Source organism: Schistocerca gregaria, chromosome 11, assembly GCF_023897955.1.
Source record: "Schistocerca gregaria isolate iqSchGreg1 chromosome 11, iqSchGreg1.2, whole genome shotgun sequence".
NCBI lineage: Eukaryota > Metazoa > Arthropoda > Insecta > Orthoptera > Acrididae > Schistocerca > Schistocerca gregaria.
Genome location: NC_064930.1, coordinates 107,322,932 through 107,343,875, shown reverse-complemented (window position 1 = coordinate 107,343,875; position 20,944 = coordinate 107,322,932). Strand labels below are relative to the sequence as shown.

The window sequence follows — 20,944 nt, the reverse complement described above, 5'->3', positions numbered from 1 at the left end:
GGCCGGCTGACTGTGTGTCAATAGACCGTTTTCTTCGAGGTAATTCATAATCTTGGAACACAAATTTGTTCCAAAATCATGCTGCATATCGACGTTAACGATATGGGCCTGTAATTTAGTGGATTACTCCTACTACCTTTCTTGAATATTGGTGTGACCTGTGCAACTTTCCACTCTTTGGGTACGGATCTTTCGTCGAGCGAACGGTTGTAAATGATTGTTAAGTGTGGAGCTAAAGCATCAGCATACTGCAAGAGGAACCTAATTGGTATACAGTCTGGACCAGAATACTTTCTTTTATTAAGTGATTTAAGTTGCTTCACTACTGCGAGGATATTTACTTCTACGTTACTCATGTTAGCAGCTGTTCTCGATTCCAATTCTGGAATATTTACTTCGTCTTCTTTTGTGATGGCGTTTCGGAGGGCTGCGTTTAGTAACTCTGCTTTGGCAGCACTGTCTTCCTTAGTATCTCCATTACTACTGCGCAGAGAAGGCATTGATTGTTTCTTGCCGCTAACATACTTCTCATACGAGCAGAATCTCTTTGGATTTTCTGCCAGGTTTCGCGACAATGATTCGTTGTGGAAACTGTTATAGGCGTCTCGCATTGAAGTCCGCGCTAAATTTCGAGTTTCTGTGAAAGATTGCCAATCTCGGAGATTTTGCATCTGTTTAAATTAGGCATGTTTGTTTCGTTGTTTATGCAACCGTTTTGTGTACCAAGGAGCATCAGCTCCGTCGTTTGTTAATTTATTTGGTATAAATCTCCCAATCGCTGCCGTACTATTTCTTTGACTGGTCTACACTTATATTATTAATTTGGAATGAGTGGAGATTGTCTCTGAGGAAGGCGTCAAGTGAATTTTTATCTGCTTTTTTGAATAGGTACATTTTTCGCTTATTTTTCGAGGATTTGGGGATTACAATATTCAATCTTGCTACGACAGCCCTGTGTTCACTAATCCCTCAATCGGTTTTGATGCTCGTTATTAACTCAGGATTATTTGTGTTTTCACAACCGTTTACTATTCGCGTGGGCTCATGAACTAACTGCACGAAATAATTTTCAGAGAATGCATTTAGCTCAATTTCGGATTATGTTTTACGCATACCTACGGAAGTAAACATGTATTTTCGCCAACATATCGAGGGTAAATTAAAGTCACCACCAACTATTATCGTTTTCTTTGAACCTTTCAGAAACTGTATCATCTGAATTGGGAGGTTCGGAAAGCCGAAATAGCAGATCTTTTCCATACTTGCATGTACTATTCTTGCGTCTTCTTAGCCGTCCTTCGCTATCTGCCCCATCTGTGACGCACGCTTTGTTCTTCAGTCTGGCAATATTTGCGCCAGTCCCGGAGATAGTATGTTGTGTGGGGAGCAACACGCGCCGTGGGTTTGCCTAGTGAGCTCACACTGACCTACGATTACAGCGCAAACTCCACGCGGGGTGTATTTCGTCTTATCTTACGTACCAGAGCGAGGTTTGGGATCCTAACAGAAGGCTGGCATAACAGCAACCGCAGGGAGAAAAAAAGGTGGCAAACTTCAAACTTTACGGGGATCTGAGTACATTTACACTCGCAGCCGGTCGATCAGTGTGAAGTGCATGGCAGAAAGTACTCGTACACATGGGCGGTGCCAACGGGGGGGGGGGGGGGGGGGGGCTATGGAGGCTTTAGCACCCCACCGTGGAGTATCACATTACACTGGATAAAATAACTACGAAAATCAGCGAATATATTACTTCAACAGAGTCAATCTTTTTCTATTTTTTTATAATTATGTAGCAATATAGATTTCAGTGTATTTCAAACACATTTTAACACAAGAATAAGAGCGGCAAATAGCTTACTATCTAAACCAATAATCATCTACATCTATGTGATTACACTGCTATTCACAATAAAGTGAATGGCAGAGGTTTCAATGAACCACCTTTATGCTGTCTCTCTACCATTCCACTCTCAAAAGGCAAGCGGGCAAAAACGAGTATTTAAATTTTTCTGTGCCAGCCCTGATTTCTCTCTTTTTATCGTGATCATCATTTCTCCCTATGTAGGTGAGTGCCAACAGAATGTTTTCGCAATCGGAGGAGAAAACTGGTGATTGAAATTTCGTGAGACGATCCCGTCGCAAGGAAAAACGCCTTTGTTTCAATGATTGCCACTCCAATACACGTATCTTATCTGTGACACTATCTCGCCTATTTAGCGATAATACTCATTACTTCATGAGTACAAAGAGCTAGTTGTGTTTCACAAGAACGATATTTTCTGAATTCGTGTTGACTATATGTCAATAAATCGTTATCAAAATGGTTCAAATGGCTCTGAGCACTATGGGACGTAACATCTGAGGTCATCGGTCCCCTAGAACTTAGAACTACTTCAACCTAACCAATCTAAGGACACCACATACATCCATGCCCGAGACTGGATTCGAACCTGCGACCGTAGCAGCCGCGCGGTTCCGGACTGAAGCGCCTAGAACCGCTCGGCCACAGCGGCCGGCCCGTCATCTGTAATGAGCGGTGCACGCCCGAAACTAGGGCGGGTCAGACCGGGGTATGGGTCCCGGGAACCAATTTCAGGGGGCGCCAAATTCATATTCTTGAAGAAGAAACCTTGTTTCACACAGCGCCTCGCACCCAGCGCACAGTGGTCTATCGATTATTCATATATACTTTGAAATGCATCCCAATTAGTTTTTGAACATTTTTCAGCCCATTCTAAGTTGATTCCAGAATGAGTCATAAGACGATTTTTGAATCCGTGGATAGCGTACGCACTGTCTCTCCCATGGGAATTCCCGTTGCCTTTAGAAATAAAAATCTTTCCTGCAGACAAAAGAGGACGCAGCTATACGAGCTGAGCCGAACAAACCTGCACCACCGAATGCCAATCGTTGTTAGTTTATGTGGTTGATTCCGTGTACGAATGACTGGCCTTGTTTTAATTACACTATTTGATCAAAAGTATCAGGCCATCCCCCCCCCCCCCCCCAAAAAAAAAACGCTTATCATATTAGCTGCATTGTGCTGCCACCTACTGCCAGTTACTCCATATCAGCGACATCAGCAGTCTTTAGACATCGTGAGAGTGCAGAATGGGGTGCTCCGCGGAACTCACGGACTTCGAACGTGGTCAGGTGATTGGGTGTCACTTGTGTCACACGTCTGTACGCGAGACTTCCACACAACTGAACATCCCTAGGTCTACTGTTTCCGATGTGATAGTGAAGTAGAAACGTGAAGGGACACGTGCAGCACAAAAGCGTACAGGCCGACCTCGTCTGTTGACTGACAGAGACCGCCGACAATTTAAGAGGGTCATAGTGTGTAATAGGCACACATCTATCCAGACCATCACACAGGAATTCCAAACTGCATCAGGATCCACTGCAAGTACTACGAAAGTTAGGTGGGAAGTGAAAAAACTTGGATTTCATGGTCCAGCGGCTGGTAAATGCCAAACGACGCCTTGCTTGGTGTAAGGAGCGTAAACATTCGACGATTGAACAGTAGAAAAGCGTTGTGTGGAGTGACGAATCACGGTACACAATGTGGCGATCCGATGGCAGGGTGTGGGTATGGCGAATGACCTTCATCTGCCAACGTGTGTAGTGCCGACAGTAAAATTCCGAGGTGGTGGTGTTCTGGTGTGGTCGTGTTTTTCATGGAGGGCGTGGCACTATTACAGCACGGGCCTACATTGATGTTTTAAGCCCCTTCTTGCTTCCCTCTGTTGAAGAGCAGTTTGGGGTTGGCGATTGCATCTTTCAACACGATCGACCACCTGTTCATAACGCACAGCCTGTGGCGGAGTGGTTACACGACAATAACATCCCTGTAATGGACTGGCCTGCACAGAGTCCTGACCTGAATCCTATAGAGCACCTTTGGGATGTTTTGGAACGCCGACTTCGTGCCAGAACTCACCGACCGACATCGATACCTCTCCTCAGTGCAGCGCTCCGTAAAGAATGATTTCCCCAAGAAACCAGCACCTAATTTAACGTATGCCTGCGAGAGTGGAAGCTGTCATCGAGGATAAGCGGGGCCAACATCATATTGAATTCCAGCATTGCCGATGGAGGGCGCCACGAACCTGTAAGACATTTTGAGCCAGGTGTCTGGATAGTTTTGATCACATGGTGCATTAGCGAAATCCAATAGATTCAGATTACCAGAGCGGAAATAAATGACAGGGACAATACTTGAATCAGACTTGTAAATACATGAAACTGCTAGCACTCACTTCGTTGAGTAGCTCTTTATTATTCCGTGAACCGGTTTTCTAAACGCTTTTAGGTCCATCTTCAGATGTTTTTCCGCAATCAAACATCTGTTTGTAGCATAATGGTGGGTGCTAGCTGTGTGACAAGAAGATGGAACATGCTTTAAAGTATCGCCATGAGTATTATTTATCAGTCTATATGGAAGCTACATTTTTATTTTTGAAATTATTGCGACAGTATGAGCGTCTTTTCTTCTGTCAGTGTCCATCTGTTTGCTTCCATTGTGATGGCCAGTTGGTACATCACTTCACATACTTTTACACAATATGCATGCATTTACACTGTGATAGCGAAACTTTGCCAGAATTCAGTTTGTCTGTACAACTCTTGCTTGTTACCAAGATCTTGACACAAAGATATGACATAGGTCTACTTCAGGGATATGTTTGTTTTTGTTTACGTGTATTAAAATCGATGTATGGGCAAGTACCGGCCAGAGTGGCCGAGCGGTTCTAGGCGCTACAGTGTGGAACCGCGCGACCGCTACGGTCGCAGGTTAGAATCCTGCCTGGGGCATCGATGTGTCTGATGTCGTTAGGTTAGTTAGGTTTAAGTAGTTCCAAGTTCTAGGGGACTGATGACCATAGATGTTAAGTCCTATAGTGCTCAGAGCCATTTGAACCATTTGAAAAAGTCCATTACCTCCACTTTTGTGCCTGTAATCCTTCTCAAATTAATGATCCAAACAAGCAGAAAGAAAGGTTCATTTGCAGCAAGAAGCCATATGCTTGAATATTTCTGGAATCTCAACTGCAGATTTTTCAGCGCTCATTTGCCTTTAGGACTGTGTATCTCAAAATGGACATGTACCACTATTGAAATAAGCCCTTCATTTCTATTCGTATGTTGACGTATGATACAGTCAATCTTTAATCAAGATTGGCATTAACATGAATGCCCAGGAATAAAATGATACAGAGCTATAGTCTGTCCAGTGAAATGCAGCTGTTTGTATCACCATGAACTTGACATTTAAAACAGTAACAAAACAGTCACGGGTTCTAAAATATCCGTAATGGACAAGCTTAAACTGATTCAGACTTTTTTGCCGGAAAACCTGATAGGGCTCCCTCATTTGCCTTTAGGACTGTGTATCTCAAAATGGACATGTACCACTATTGAAATAAGCCCTTCATTTCTATTCGTATGTTGACGTATGATACAGTCAATCTTTAATCGAGATTGGCATTAACATGAATGCACAGGAATAAAATGATACAGAGCTATAGTCTTTCCAGTGAAATGCAGCTGTTTGTATCACCATGAACTTGACATTTAAAACAGTAACAAAACAGTCACGGGTTCTAAAATATCCGTAATGGACAAGCTTAAACTGATTCAGACTTTTTTGCCGGAAAACCTGATAGGGCTCCCTGACATTTTTGGTTGTTCCCCAAGCTCAAGAGGCCACTGAAAGGAAAGCGATTCCAGACCAAGCCCCTACCACGCCGTAGCGGAGAAGCGAGGCAACTGTCCCCCAATTGAAGCAGCTGATCGCCGCCATTTGCAGGGATGAATCCTAGTACTGCGGGGTGTGATTTGAAGTATATGAGACGTAACAACAGCAAATTGAAGCACAAATTAAACACATGTTCGTTTAAAAAATTACTGAGTATTCGAGTCTATTTTAAAAGTATACTTAAACAAATGAAGTTTCCTAATTTCCGAAATACGTCTGCATAGAGACGCAAAATTTAATAATGTAAGGCTCTTTCCTCACAAGGTGGAGCGAGTTTACATGGAGTTATTTGGATTAGATAATTACATAAAACTTTTAAAGTAGCAGACAGTACGACTATTATTTAATTCACGTAATTTTCCAGTCAGGTCCTGTTTGCTTTTTGCCGATTACTGTGTACATTTTGCACGCTTACTTTTGTTTAGCACAGTATCGTCTACACTCGAATTTTGGTATGATTAATTGTAATAACCCATATCACTTTAAATACCGTAGAAATTTCATTCGCACATTGGTTTTTAACACTGATAGCACCTCTGAAAGTGGTTGAGTTTGCAACGTTTGATCAAATATTTGACCATTTACGAAGTATAATCACCACCTGAGAACACATGTTAAGTATCGAAACATAATTCTTCGACCTACCTCTGATTCATACTTAATATATATTTGATTGCCTTGGTAACCTGGAAAACGAACGTTCAAAATTATACACACTTACAGTATTTCCATACTATTTAACCTAGGTCTATATTGCACGATTTCCAGGACACTATCCATTTTTCAAATGAGTTGGAAATCCAAATACTGTCGGTATAGCATCGTCCTTCACTTAACATCTATTTACATAATTTTCCATGTAACAATTCTCTTCAAAATCAAGAGAGCACAGCAAATGATTTGCTGTCGGTTGGAAGTTCTCTCTCCGTCTAGCAACTATCCATTTCCGATTTAGAAAATCATTTGTAAGGGGAAAACTAAACAAAAACAAACGCTCATGATGTATTATTTCTCCATGAAAATACTATATACAAGTAATGGAAAGTAACAAATGACTCACCTGTGAAATGTAACATTGTTTCCGTCTTCGTCTTTGCTTCCATTATACTGTTACAATTATAAGCAGCACACGAAGGAACCCTGTTTACGCACAGTTTCCCTGCAAATGGCGGCTTCTGTCACGTTCAGTGTGGGGACGCGACACTAGCGCCAATGCGCGGTCTAGTTTTTATTTAGTAAGACTACGTTCCGGACAAGACGGGACATTACGGCAGGAACAACAGCCGAGCTGAACTCTATTGCGAAAGACGTTTTCTCGGCACGGACAACAGTGTCAGCAACGCCGAGAGAACTGTGTGGATTCCCATGGGAACTAATTCGAGGGTCATTAGTTGTTCAACGCCCCAGGTAAGCCACTTTGTTTTTTTCTCTGGCCAACTGTAGGGTTCTTTTCCAACAGACCCTTTACACTCCGTCCGCTATGACACACCATCCGCGAGTAATAACATCGCGATATAACGTTAATATGTCGCTAGACAACAGAAAGTAAGTAGCCGTGACACTCTCCTCCCTCCCCCCCCCCCCCCCCCTTTCCACAACCTCCGGACCTCCAGAACACACCACTGGATCGGTGCATATACACTACTGGCCCTTAAAATTGATACACCAAGAAGAAATGCAGATGATAAACGAGTATTCATTGGAAAAATATATTATACTACAACTGACATGTGATTACGTTTTCACGCAATTTGGATGCATAGATCCTGAGAAATCAGTACCCAGAACAACCACCTCTGGCCGTAATAACGGCCTCGATACGCCTAGGCATTGAGTCAAACATAGCTCGGATGGCGTGTATAGGTACAGCTGCCCATGCCGCTCCAACACAATAGCAAAGTTCATCGAGAGTAGTGACTGGCGTATTGTGACGAACCACCATTGACCAGATGCTTCCAATTGGTGAGAGATCTGGAGAATGTGCTGGCCAGGGTAGCAGTCGAACATTTTCTGTATCCAGAAAGGCCCGTACAGGAACTGCACCATGCGGTCGTGCATTATCCTGCTGAAATGTACAGTTTCGCACAGATCGAATGAATAGTAGAGCCACAGGTCGCAACACATGGAAATGTAACGTCCACTGTTCAAAGTGCCGTCAATGCGAACTAAAGGTGACCGAGACGTATACCAATGGCATCCCATACCATCATGCCAGGTGATACGCCAGTATGGCGATGACGAATACACGCTTCCAATGTACGTTAACCGCGATGTCGGCAAACACGGATGCGACCATCATGATGCTATAAACAGAATCTGGATTCGTACGAAAAACTGACTTTTTGCCATTCGTGCACCCAGGTTCGTTGTCGAGTACACCATCACAGGCGCTCCTGTCTGATGCAACGTTAAGGGTAACCGCAGCCACGGTTCCGAGCTGATAGGCCATGCTGCTGCAAACGCCGTCGAACTGTTCGTGCAGATGGTTGTTGTCTCGCAAACGCCCCCATTTGTTGACTCAGGGATCGAGACGTGGCTGCACGATTCGATACAGCCGTGCGGATAAGATGCCTGTCATCTCGACTGCTAGTGATACGAGGCCGTTGGAATCCAGCACGGCGTTCCGTCTTACCCTCCTGAACCCACCGATTCCACATTCTGCTAAAAGTCATCGGATCTCGACCAACGCGAGCAGCAATGTCGCGACACGATAAACCGTAATCGCGATAGGCTACCATCCGACCTTTATCAACGTCGGAGACGTGATGGTACGCATTTCTCCTCCTTGCACGAGGTATCACAACGGCGTTTCGCCAGGCGACGCCGGTCAACTGCTGTTTGTGTATGAAAAATCGGTTGGAAACTTTCCTCGTGTCACCACGTTGTAGGTGTCGCCACCGGCGCCAACCTTGTGTGAATGCTCTGAAAAGCTAATCATCCGCATATGACAGCATCTTCTTTCTGTCGGTTAAATTTCGCGTCTGTAGCACGTCATCTTTGTGGCGTTGCAGTTTTAATGGCCAGTAGTGTACTCTGAGCTGTTCAACGACCCAGGTAAGCCAGTTTGTTTTTTCTAAGGCCAACGGTCGGGTTCTTTTCTAACAGACCCTTTACACTCCGTCCGCTACGACGCACCATCAGCGAGTCATAACATCGGGATCTTCCTTAGTTAATGTCTCACTAGACGGCAAAAAGTAAGAACCACTCCCGCCTCTCTACCCCTCCCCCCCCCCCCCCCCCCCCTCTGCCAGTGGACCCCGAACATCCAGAACCCACCACTGGGTCGGTGTATATACTTCGGTTGCTGTTGTGACAGCGAGCTGTTTTGTGCGAAGGTGTCACGCTTCAGGAAAGGCCCCAGTGAGCTACGCCGTCCTAAGTGGGCCGGGTTAACGCCTCGCCGTGACTGTGTGAGTGTGTGTGTGTGACCTTGTGTCGCGCCGTGCCACGCGCAGCTGTTTAACACACACACACACACACACACACACACACACACACACACACACACACACACGAGTCTACTCGCAGGCGCTGGAAACGCATTCATGGCGTGTATACTGTGTCCATTTACATCTATATATCTACATAAACAGGACGTTACAAAAAGGTACGGGCAAACTTTCAGGAAACATTCCTCACACACAAATAAAGAAAAGATGTTATGTGGGCATGTGTCCGGAAACGCTTACTTTCCATGTTAGAGCTCATTTTAGTTTCGTCAGTATGTACTGTACTGTAAAGTAATGGCCGCTACCGACAGGGGATCTCAAGTTGATTCCGTATTTCTAGATTTCCGGAAAACTTTCGACACCGTTCCTCACAAGCGACTTCTAATCAAGCTGCGGAGCTATGGGGTATCGTCTCAGTTGTGCGACTGGATTCGTGATTTCCTGTCAGGAAGGTCGCAGTTCGTAGTAATAGACGGCAAATCGTCGAGTAAAACTGAAGTGATATCAAGTGTTCCCCAGGGAAGCGTCCTGGGACCTCTGCTGTTCCTAATCTATATAAATGACCTGGGAGACAATCTGAGCAGTTGTCTTAGATTGTTCGCAGATGATGCTGTAATTTACCGTCTAGTAAGGTCTTCCGAAGAACAGTATGACTTGCAAAGCGATTTAGAAAAGATTGCTGTACGGTGTGGCAGGTGGCAGTTGACGCTAAATAACGAAAAGTGTGAGGTGATCCACACGAGTTCCAAAAGAAATCCGTCGGAATTCGATTACTCGATAAATAGTACAATTCTCAAGGCTGTCAGTTCAACTAAGTACCTAGGTGTTAAAATTACGAACAACTTCAGTTGGAAGGACCACATAGATAATATTGTCGGGAAGGCGAGCCAAAGGTTGCGTTTCATTGGCAGGACACTTAGAAGATGCAACAAGTCCACTAAAGAGACAGCTTACACTACACTCGTTCGCCATCTGTTAGAATATTGCTGGGCGATGTGGGATAGGACATCGAAAGGGTGCAAAAAAGGGCAGCTCGTTTTGTATTATCACGTTATAGGGGAGAGAGTGTGGCAGATATGATACACGAGTTGGAATGGAAGTCATTACAGCACAGACGTTTTTCGTCGCAGCGATGCCTTTTTACGAAATTTCAGTCACCAACTTTTTCTTCCGAATGCGAAAATATTTCGTTGAGGCCAACCTACATAGGTAGGAATGATCATCAAAATAAAATAAGAGAAATCAGAGCTCGAACAGAAAGGTTTAGGTGTTCGTTTTTCCCGCGCGCTGTTCGGGAGTGGAATAGTAGAGAGATAGTATGATTGTGGTTCGATGAACCCTCTGCCAAGCACTTAAATGTGAATTGCAGAGTAGTCATGTAGATTTAGATGTAGATGTAGATGCTCGATTCACCGCCATGATTTCATACTGGATACTCTACCTGTGCTGCTAGAACATGTGCCTTTACAAGAACGACACAACATGTGGTTCATGCACGATGGAGCTCCAGCACATTTCAGTCGAACTGTTCGTACGCTTCTCAGCAACAGATTCGGCGACCGATGGATTGGTAGAGGCGGACCAATTCCGTGGCCTCCACGCTCTCCTGACCTCAACCCTCTTGACTTTTATTTATGGGGGCATTTGAAAGCTCTTGTCTACGCAACCCCGGTACCAAATGTAGAGACTCTTCGTGCTCGTATTGTGGACGGCTGTGATACAATACGGCATTCTCCAGGGCTGCATCAGCGCATCAGGGATTCCGTGCGACGGAGGGTGGATGCACGTATCCTCGCTAACGGAGGACATTTTGAACATTTCCTGTAACGAAGTGTTTGAAGTCACGCGGTAGGTTCTGTTGCTGTGTGTTTCCACTCCATGATTAATGTGATTTGAAGAGAAGTAATAAAATGAGCTCTAACATGGAAAGTAAACGTTTCCGGACACATGCCCACATAACATCTTTTCTTTCTTTGTGTGTGAGGAATGTTTCCTGAAAGTTTGGCCGTACCTTTTTGTAACGCTCTGTATACTCTGCTAGCTACCAAGCGGTGTGTGGCGGAGGGCACAATTCGAGCCAAAGTCATATTTCCCCCCCTCTGTTCCACTCACGGATCGCGCAAGGGAAAAACGACTGTCTGAACGCCTCAGTACGAGCTCTAATTTCCCTTATCGTTGAATGGTGATCATTACGCGATTTGAAAGTTAGTGGTAATAATATATCCTGTACATCCTCGGTGAAGATTGGATTTCGGAATTTATTGAGCAGCCCCTTCTGTTTAGCGCGCCGTCTATGTGCAAGTGTGTCCCACTTCAAACTTTCTATGAGATTTGTAACGCTCTCGCGATGGCTAAATGTATCAGTCATGAATGTTGCCGCTCTTCTTTGGACCTTCTCAATCTCTTGAATCAGACCCAACTGGTAAGGGTCCCATACAGACGAACAATACTCTAAGACTGGATGAAGTAACGTATTGTAAGCTATGTCCTTTGTTGAAGGACTGCATCGCTTCAGGATTCTACCAATACCGCAATCTAGAGTTCGCCTTGCCCGTTACTTGAGTAATCTGATCATTCCATTTGAGATCATTTCGAACAGTCACAGCCAGATACTTGACTGATGCCCGCATCTCGTGGTCGTGCGGTAGCGTTCTCGCTTCCCACGCCCGGGTTCCCGGGTTCGATTCCCGGCGGGGTCAAGGATTTTCTCTGCCTCGTGATGGCTGGGTGTTGTGTACTGTCCTTAGGTTAGTTAGGTTTAAGTAGTCCTAAGTTCTAGGGGACTGATGACCATAGATGTTAAGTCCCATAGTGCTCAGAGCCATTTGAACCATTTGAACTTGACTGATGTTACCGCTTCCAAAGACTGGGCATTTATTTTGTACCCGTACATCAATAGGGATTTTTGCCTTGATGTACGCAGTAGGTTACACTTACTTATATTGACAGATAACTGGCAGTCATTACACCACGCATTTATTTTCTGCAAATCCTCATTGGTTTGTTCACAACTTTTGTGTGATGATACTTTCCTGTAGACTACAGCATCATCGGCAAACAGTCTAATGCCGCAGTAAGTACCATCAACCAGATCGTTTATGTAAATCGTAAAGAGCAGAGGACCTATTACGCTGCCCTGGGACACACCTGAAGTTACTCTTGTTTCTGTTGAAATCACCCCATTCAGGGCGACATACCGCTCCCTGTCTGTTAGAAAACTTCCTATCCAACCGCATATGTCTTCGGATAGACCGTAAGCGCGCACTTTTTGTAGCAAGCGACATTGCGAAACTGTGTCGAACGCCTTTCGAAAGTCGATAATATGGCATCAACCTGGGAGCCGGTATCTAGAGCCTGTTGTATATCATGCACAAAGAGGGCCAGCTGTGTCTCGCATGACCGCTGCTTCCTAAAACCGTGCCGGTTTCTGCAGATGACCTCCTCAGAGTCTAGAAAGGTCATTATGTCTGAACACAAAATATGTTCCATCTTTGTACAAACAATCGATGTCAGTGAAATTGGCCGGTAATTAAATGCATCCCATTTTCTACCCTTTTTATAGATTGCTATGACCCGGGCCTTCTTCCAGTCCCGTGGAACTTTCTGCGGTTCCAATGGTCTCTGATAGGTGACATAAGAATGGTGCTATATTTGTAGCATAGTCAACATAAAATATTACAGGGATACCGTCTGGGTCAGATGCCTTCCTGGCGTCTAAGGATCTTAACTATTTTACAATCCCAGATAAACTAAACACTCTGTCAGCCATCCTTGCGTTTATTCGATGATTGAGAGGGGCAATGGTGCTGCAGTCCTCTATCGTAGACGAGTTTTTGAAAGCTAGGTTTAGAATTTCGGCTTTCTGTTTATCATCATCAGTTACATTGCCCGTACTGTCAGCAAGAGAAGGTATTGAATTATTTGTAGCGTTCATAGATTTAACGTACGACCAGAATTTTTTGGGGTGATGTTTAGAATCTGCAGATAAAACATTGCTTTTAAATTCGTTAAAAGAGTCTCTCATTGTCTTTCTGACAACTGCTTTCATTTCGCATAATTTCTGTTTGTCAGCGGGGCAGTCACTATGTTTAAAACGAATGTGTATTCATAAGAATAACCCTTTTACATGTATTCTTCCGCGTTTGTTGGAATCTCATTGGGTTTCGTTTCATGTGGAGTCGAAGCGAAGCTCTTTCAAGTACAGTAAGGTACCATAACAGTCAAACGTTCAATGCTCTCCGGAACGCGCGTAACGGCTGAGCGATAATGCGGGACAACAAAACGGTTCAAATGGCTCTGAGCACTATGGGACTTAAACATCTGAGGTTATCAGTCCCCTAGAACTTAGAACTACTTAACGCTTCACTACTATGGTCATTGACAGGAACACAATTACTATGGAGGGGCCTCACAGACCGTATTTTTCTATTTTATATATCAAACCAGAATTTTGCTGAATATATATAGTTTCTTCACTTCCAGACATTCATTACACTTCTTAGAGGTGGCGTTTGTAGAAGTTTAATTTTTCAAACACTGCGGTATTTTAAACACTTCGACAATTAAAACAAAGCGACATCTGGAGTCTGTTTTTATTTTATGAGTTACGAAAACAACAGCAAATAGTTAGCTCTCTAGTCACACACAGATTTTCATCAGAGGGATTATATTACAAATTGGCAATATAACTAGGTGGAAAAATCCGACATGACTTACGATAACTTGTGTGCGAAGTCAGCTCTCAGTTTACGACTCACTTTGCAATGTAGAGCGAGTATTTCAGTCCGTAAGCCTATGAATGGAGAAAATATGCCACCATTTTACTTCTAAAATTACATGTAAAAACTAAATACTTGTTCTCATGTGGCACTGAATCATACTTTAGTCAATTTCCACCTGCAAACGCTTCACGCAGACCTTCCTGGAACACTCCAAACAAATCTGAACACCACGCTGTTGACATGGATACCTTGTTTTCCTCATCAGACGAGGAGGGCAAAAGGTACACGTTTTTCGAATTCTTCTGTCGGTGTCTGAGGCTCATCTTGCAAGTGAAGACGTCTGTCCCACGTAACACACGTTGCACAGAAGGCCCAGCTTTCCCCACCATGGAGAAACAGTAGCACGCAATAAAATCGAGGCACGCGAACACTATGGTACGTCTGTGAGACCCCTCGAGGCTAATAATTACGAAACAAAGAGCAGTAACAATGCAAGAATGCTGGCCCGTGTAGGTTTACAGCCAATAGGAAGGTACATGGAAGAGTCCATTTGGCTTTGCAGGGGTGTGAGAAATATCTCGACACAAAACTTAGTAGCGGTCTGAGAGTCGGTCGATAGTAGTTGAGGGTTAAAGCTAACTAAACTAAGGACACCACACACATCCATGCCCGACACAGGATTCGAACCGGCGACCGTGGCAGCCGCGTGGTTCCCGGACTGAAGCGCCTAGAACCGCTCGGCCACAGCTGCCGGCTACGGGACAACAGCCTTACCCGCGCGTTTAACTTGGACAGCACGGCTCAAACAGTTGGCCCAACTAACCAGCACAAATGCGAGCACCTGCAGTTAAGGCGCAAAAGGACGAGCAGGCAGACAAAACAGTTTGGAATGGTACTTACTTTCGACAGAATTCGGCAAAACTCCAGCAGTACCGCACCAAACGGAAAGCATAACACGCTCTCGCTCTTAGCTAGCATAGTATCGTAATTACAAACACAGGGTAATTTTTCTGATCGACCTATGTGTGAGTTAAAATCGTATTGCAGGCGTTTCACCGTATACTTAAATACTGAAGCCACTGAAGGTACTGAAATTAAATGATCGCATAACCCCATGAACCACGGACCTTGCCGTTGGCGGGGAGGCTTGCGTGCCTCAGCGACACAGATAGCCGTACCGTGGGTACAACCACAACGGAGGGGTATCTGTTGAGAGGCCAGACGAACGTGTGGTTCCTGAAGAGGGGCAGCAGCCTTTTCAGTAACTGCAAGGGCAACAGTCTGGATGATTGACTGATGTGGCCTTGTAACAATAACCAAAACGGCCTTGCTGTGCTAGTACTGCGAACGGCTGAAAGCAAGCTGAAACTACAGGCGTAATTTTTCCCGAGGGCATGCAGCTTTACTGTATGATTAAATGATGATGGCGTCCTCTTGGGTAAAATATTCCGGAGGTAAAATAGTCCCCCATTCGGATCTCCGGGCGGGGACTACTCAGGAGGATGTCGTTATCAGGAGAAAGAAAACTGGCGTTCTACGGATCGGAATGTGGAATATCAGATCCCTTAATCGGGCAGGTAGGTTAGAAAATTTAAAAAGGCAAATGGATAGGTTAAAGTTAGATATAGTGGGAATTAGTGAAGTTCGGTGGCAGGAGGGACAAGACTTCTGGTCAGGTGAATACAGGGTTATAAACACAAAATCAAATAGGGGTAATGCAGGAGTAGGTTTAATAATGAATAGGAAAATAGGAATGTGGGTAAGCTACTACAAACAGCATAGTGAACGCATTATTGTGGCCACACCTACTACAGTAGTACAAGTTTATATGCCAACTAGCTCTGCAGATGACGAAGAAATTGATGAAACGTATGATGTGATAAAAGAAAATATTCAGGTAGTGAAGGCAGGTGAAAATTTAATAGTCATGGGTGACTGGAATTCAAGAGTAAGAAAAGGGAGAGAAGGAAACGTAGTAGGTGAATATGGATTGGAGCTAAGAAATAAAAGAGGAAGCCGCCTAGTAGAATTTTGCACAGAACATAACTTAATCATAGCTAACACTTGGTTCAAGAATCATGAAAGAAGGTTGTATACATGGAAGAACCTGGAGATACTAGAAGGTATCAGATAGATTATATAATGATAAGACAGAGATTTAGGAACCAGGTTTTAAATTGTAAGACATTTCCAGGGGCAGATGTGGACTCTGACCACAATCTATTGGTTATGACCTGTAGATTAAAACTGGAGAAACTGCAAAAAGGTGGGAATTTAAGGAGATGGGACCTGGATAAACTGAAAGAACCAGAGGTTGTACAGAGTTCCAGGGAGAGCATAAGGGAACAATTGACAAGAATGGGGAAAAGAAATACAGTAGAAGAAGAATGGGTAGCTTTGAGAGATGAAATAATGAAGGTAGCAGAGGATCAAGTAGGTGAAAAGACGAGGACTAGTAGAAATTCTTGGGTAACAGAAGAAATATTGAAATTAACTGATGAAAGGAGAAAATATAAAAATGCAGTAAATGAATCAGGCAAAAAGGAATACAAACGTCTCAAAAATGAGATCGACAGGAAGTGAAAAATGGCTAAGCAGTGATGGGTAGAGGACAAATGTAAGGATGTAGAGGCTTATCTCACTAGGGGTAAGATAGATACTGCCTACAGGAAAATTAGAGCGACCTGTGGAGATAAGACAAAACCATTTGTATGAACATAAAGACCTCAGATGTAAACCCAGTTCTAAGCAAGGAAGGGAAAGCAGAAAGGTGGAAGGAGTATATAGAGGGTCTATACAATGGCGATGTACTAGAGGACAATGTTATGGAAATGTAAGAGGATGTAGATGAAGATGAAATGGGAGATACAATACTGCGTGAAGAGTTTGACAGAGCACTGAAACACCTGAGTCGAAACAAGGCCCCCACAGTAGACAACATTCCATTGGAACTACTGATGGCCTTGGGAGAGCAGTCTGGTGAGCAAGATGTATTAAACAGGCGAAATACCCCCAGACTTCAAGAAAAATATAATAATTCCAATCCCAAAGAAAGCAGGTGTTGACAGATGTGAAAATTACCGAACTATCCGTTTAATAAGTCACAGCTGCAAAATACTAATGCGAATTCTTTACAGACGAATGGAAAAACTAGTAGAAGCCGACCTCGGGGAAGATCAGTTTGGATTCCGTAGAAATATTGAAACAAGTGAGGCAATACTGATCCTACGACTTATCTTGGAAGCTAGATTAAGGAAAGGCTAACCTACGTTTCTAGCATCTGTAGACTTAGAGAAAGCTTTTGACAATGTTGATTGGAATACTCTCTTTCAAATTCTAAAGGTGTCAGGGGTCAAATACAGGGAGCGAAAGGCTATTTACAATTTGTGTAGAAACTAGATGGCAGTTATAAGAGTCGAGGGACGTCAAAGGGAAGCAGTGGTTGGGATGGAGTGAGACAGGGTTGTAGCCTCTCCCCTATGTTATTCAGTCTGTATATTGAGCTAGCAGTAAAGGAAACAAAAGAAAAATTTGGAGTAGGTATTAAAATTCATGGACAAGAAATAAAAACTTCGAGTTTCGCCGATGACATTGTAATTCTGTCAGAGACGGCAAAGGACTCGGAAGAGCAATTGAATGGAATGGACAGTGTCTTGAAAGGAGGATATAAGACGAACGTCAACAAAAGCAAACCGTGGATAATGGAATGTAGTCGAATTAAGTCGGGAGATGCTGAGGGAATTAGATTAGGAAATGAAACACTTAAAGTAGTAAAGGAGTTTTGCTATTTGGGGAGCAAAATAACTGATGATGGTCAAAGTAGAGAGGATATCAAATGTATACTGGCAATGGCAAGGAAAGTGTTTCTGAAGAAGAGAAATTTGTTAACATCGAGTATAGATTTAAATGTCAGGAAGTGATTTCTGAAAGTATTTGTATGGAGTGTAGTCATGTATGGAAGTGAAACGTGGACGATAAATAGTTTGGACAAGAAGAGAATAGAAGCTTTCGAAATATGGTGTTACAGAAGAATGCTGAAGATTGGATGGGTAGATCACATAACTAACGAGGATGTATTGAATAGGATTGGGGAGAAGAGAAGTTTGTGGCACAACTTGACCAGAAGAAGGGATCGGTTGGTAGGACATGTTATGAGGCATCAAGGGATCAACAATTTAGTATTGAAGGCAGCGTGGAGGGTAAAAATCGTAGAGGGAGACCAAGAGATGAATACACTAAGCAGATTCAGAAGGATGTAGGTTGCAGTAGGTACTGGGAGATGAAGAAGCTTGCACAGGATAGAGCAGCATGGAGAGCTGCATCAAACCAGTCTCAGGACTGAAGACCACAACAACAACAACAACAACAACAATGGCGTTGTTGGCAGGGAGGCCCCCTGAGGGGAAGTTCGGCCGCCGTAGAGCAAGTTCTCTTTAGTTGACGCCATATCGGCGACTTGCGAGTCAATGGTAATGGACGCGCAACATCCAGTCCCCTGCCGGGAATCGAACTCGGACCCTCTGTGTGGTAGGCAGCAACGCTAACGCTACGCTAGGCGGACACTGAAGGTACAACTGACAGTCATTTGTATGGTAATCTATGAACTCCTGCCATACCGGTGTAGCAATTTTAATGGCCAGTAGTGTAGCAGTTGTTGGGGCAAAACTGTGTGGTCAAGTTAAACGCAGCAGTTTGTGTTGGTAGCGCCGATTACGTCACCATTTCCCCTCACACCTCTCCGCCCACAGCAAAGACCGATGCTGTCATTTAGATTTTTGTTCATCAGCTTCACCCACTTTTTCTGACGAATGCCGACGTGCAGAAATACGTAGCAGACTAGTGGCGTTAAAAATTGTCTTCTAACGCAACTGGTGTGCTATTTCTTCACATCGGATATCGTGTTATTCTATTCACCCTGCCACCCCCAACCGTACTTCTTTTTTGTGTAGGGTTGCCATGCGTCGCGGATTTCGCGGACAGCCAGCGATATTATGCTCGAAAACGGGTGTCCTGAACGAAGAGGAAAATGTCCGCGAGAAAAGTGGCTAGTAAGTAAAAAAAAAAAAAAAAAAATTACGCAACTTTTACCATTGGCCACCGATCAAGTATTCATAACTCCTACAAACTTCACGATGGCCGTTGAAACCTGTGCTGATATTCCGTGTCACTTCAGAACAGAAATGTTTTCGGAACAGACTGTGGAAGCAGTGCAATAATCGATTGTTTCAGTTTTCCGCTGTTGGTTTACAACGTCTCTGCTGTCGGTATCTGATATTTTTGGTCGTGTAAAGTTAACATTCAGCTGTGCGAAGTGTACTTATGGTGTTGTTATTGCACAGAATTTGAAGTTTAAAATGTCGAAACGAAAAGTACATTTTCGAGACGAATATATTGATGCAAAGTGGATGAGAGTTTGCTATTTGACCAGATAGTCAAACTGAAATGTTTTCTTACACAGGAAGATTACCAGAATTTGGAGACGGTGCCTCACAAAAGTGGGTAAAATTTTTTGAGGATTGTGTTTCTAAAGAACAATATTCAGAACTGCTTGCTATTGTGCAGTACTATTTCTCCATTCCAGGGCATAATGCCAATGTGGAGAGAGTGTTTTCTCTAGTGAATGCACAATGGACACAAGAAAGAAACAGGCTAGCTTTAACATCAGTCAGTGCAATGCTCCAAATCCAATATAAGATGAAAAACGCAAATTGCACAGATTTTCTTAGACTGATTCAGAATCGGAGCGAGTTTCTTTCTTCTATCCAGGGCTCAGAGAAATATGACTGGTTTAAAGGATAAAGTGAAAGATATATATCAATTGTAGTAGCATAATTGTGTACATGTTAATAATTTGTGTTCAGTGCTTTAATTAAGTTATTTAATGTCAATTCCAATTAATTTTCTTCATCATTGACCACTCCTTTATAGACACCATTAATGCTTGGATTAATTTTCCTTGTTAATTACAACTTCTTTGCTGACAGAATTACTGTTTGAATTATGGTAATTATGAAGATTTGGCTGAGGTGCAGAAAAGTGAAAGGACATTGTGTGATTCCAGAATTCAACCACATCTTCATAATTGCCACTGCAAAGTAATGATGAAGATTCAACTGAAATGCAAACCAATGGTCACTTGCACAACATATCAGTCCGTGTTTCAAGCACATCTTTATAATCACCGAATTTTGTCCTTGATTTTCATACTTGGATTATGGCAACCCTATCTTTGTGCCAGCTATACTTGCTCCACACAGTCAAAGTGGAAGACTGGACGGGATGAAAGCTCAAAAACTACACTATTGGCCCTTAAAATTGCTACACCAAGAAGAAACGCAGATGACAAACGGGTATTCATTGGACAAATATATTATACTAGAACTGACATGTGATTACATTTTCACCCAATTTGGGTGCATAGATCCTGAGAAATCAGTGCCCAGAACAACCACCTCTGGCCGTAACAACGGCCACGATACGCCTGGGCATTAAGTCAAACAGAGCCTGGATGCCGTGTACAGGTACAGCTGCCCATGCAGCTTCAAGACGATACCACAGTTCATCGAGAGTAGTGACTGGCGTATTGTGACGAGCCAGTTGCTCGGCCACCATTGACCAGACATTTTCAATTGGTGAGAGATCTGGAGAATGTGCTGGCCAGGGCAGCAGTCGAACAGTTTGTGTATCCAGAAAGGCCCGTACAGGACGTGCAACATGCGACAGTGCATTGTCCTGCTGAAATGTAGGGTTTCGCAGGGATCGAATGACGGGTAGAGCCACGGGTCGTAACACATCTGAAATGTAACTTCCACTGTTCAGAGTGCCGCCAATGCGAACTAGAGGTGACCGAGACGTGTAACCAATGGCACCCAATACCATCACGCCGGGTGATACGCCAGTATGGCGATGACGAATACACGCTTCGAATGTGCGTTCACCGCGATGTCGCCAAACACGGATTCGACCATCACGATGCTGCAAACAGAACCTGGATTAATCCGAGAAAGTGA

General features: G+C 43.7%; 1 protein-coding gene across 5 annotated transcripts in view; it reads right to left on the bottom strand.

Annotated features, from left to right (window-relative positions):
• Nucleotides 1-20,944, bottom strand: part of LOC126295357 (serine/threonine-protein kinase OSR1) — a 438,167-nt gene that overhangs the window by 125,729 nt on the left and 291,494 nt on the right. The window contains exon 1 of one of the 5 annotated variants that reach the window (XM_049987833.1): nt 6,825-6,862. The exons of the other annotated variants lie outside the window; for them this stretch is intronic. The gene's annotated coding sequence lies outside the window, so the exon portion shown is untranslated. Of the gene's footprint in view, nt 1-6,824; nt 6,863-20,944 lie in introns of those variants that run through there. 5 annotated transcript variants of the gene reach the window in all.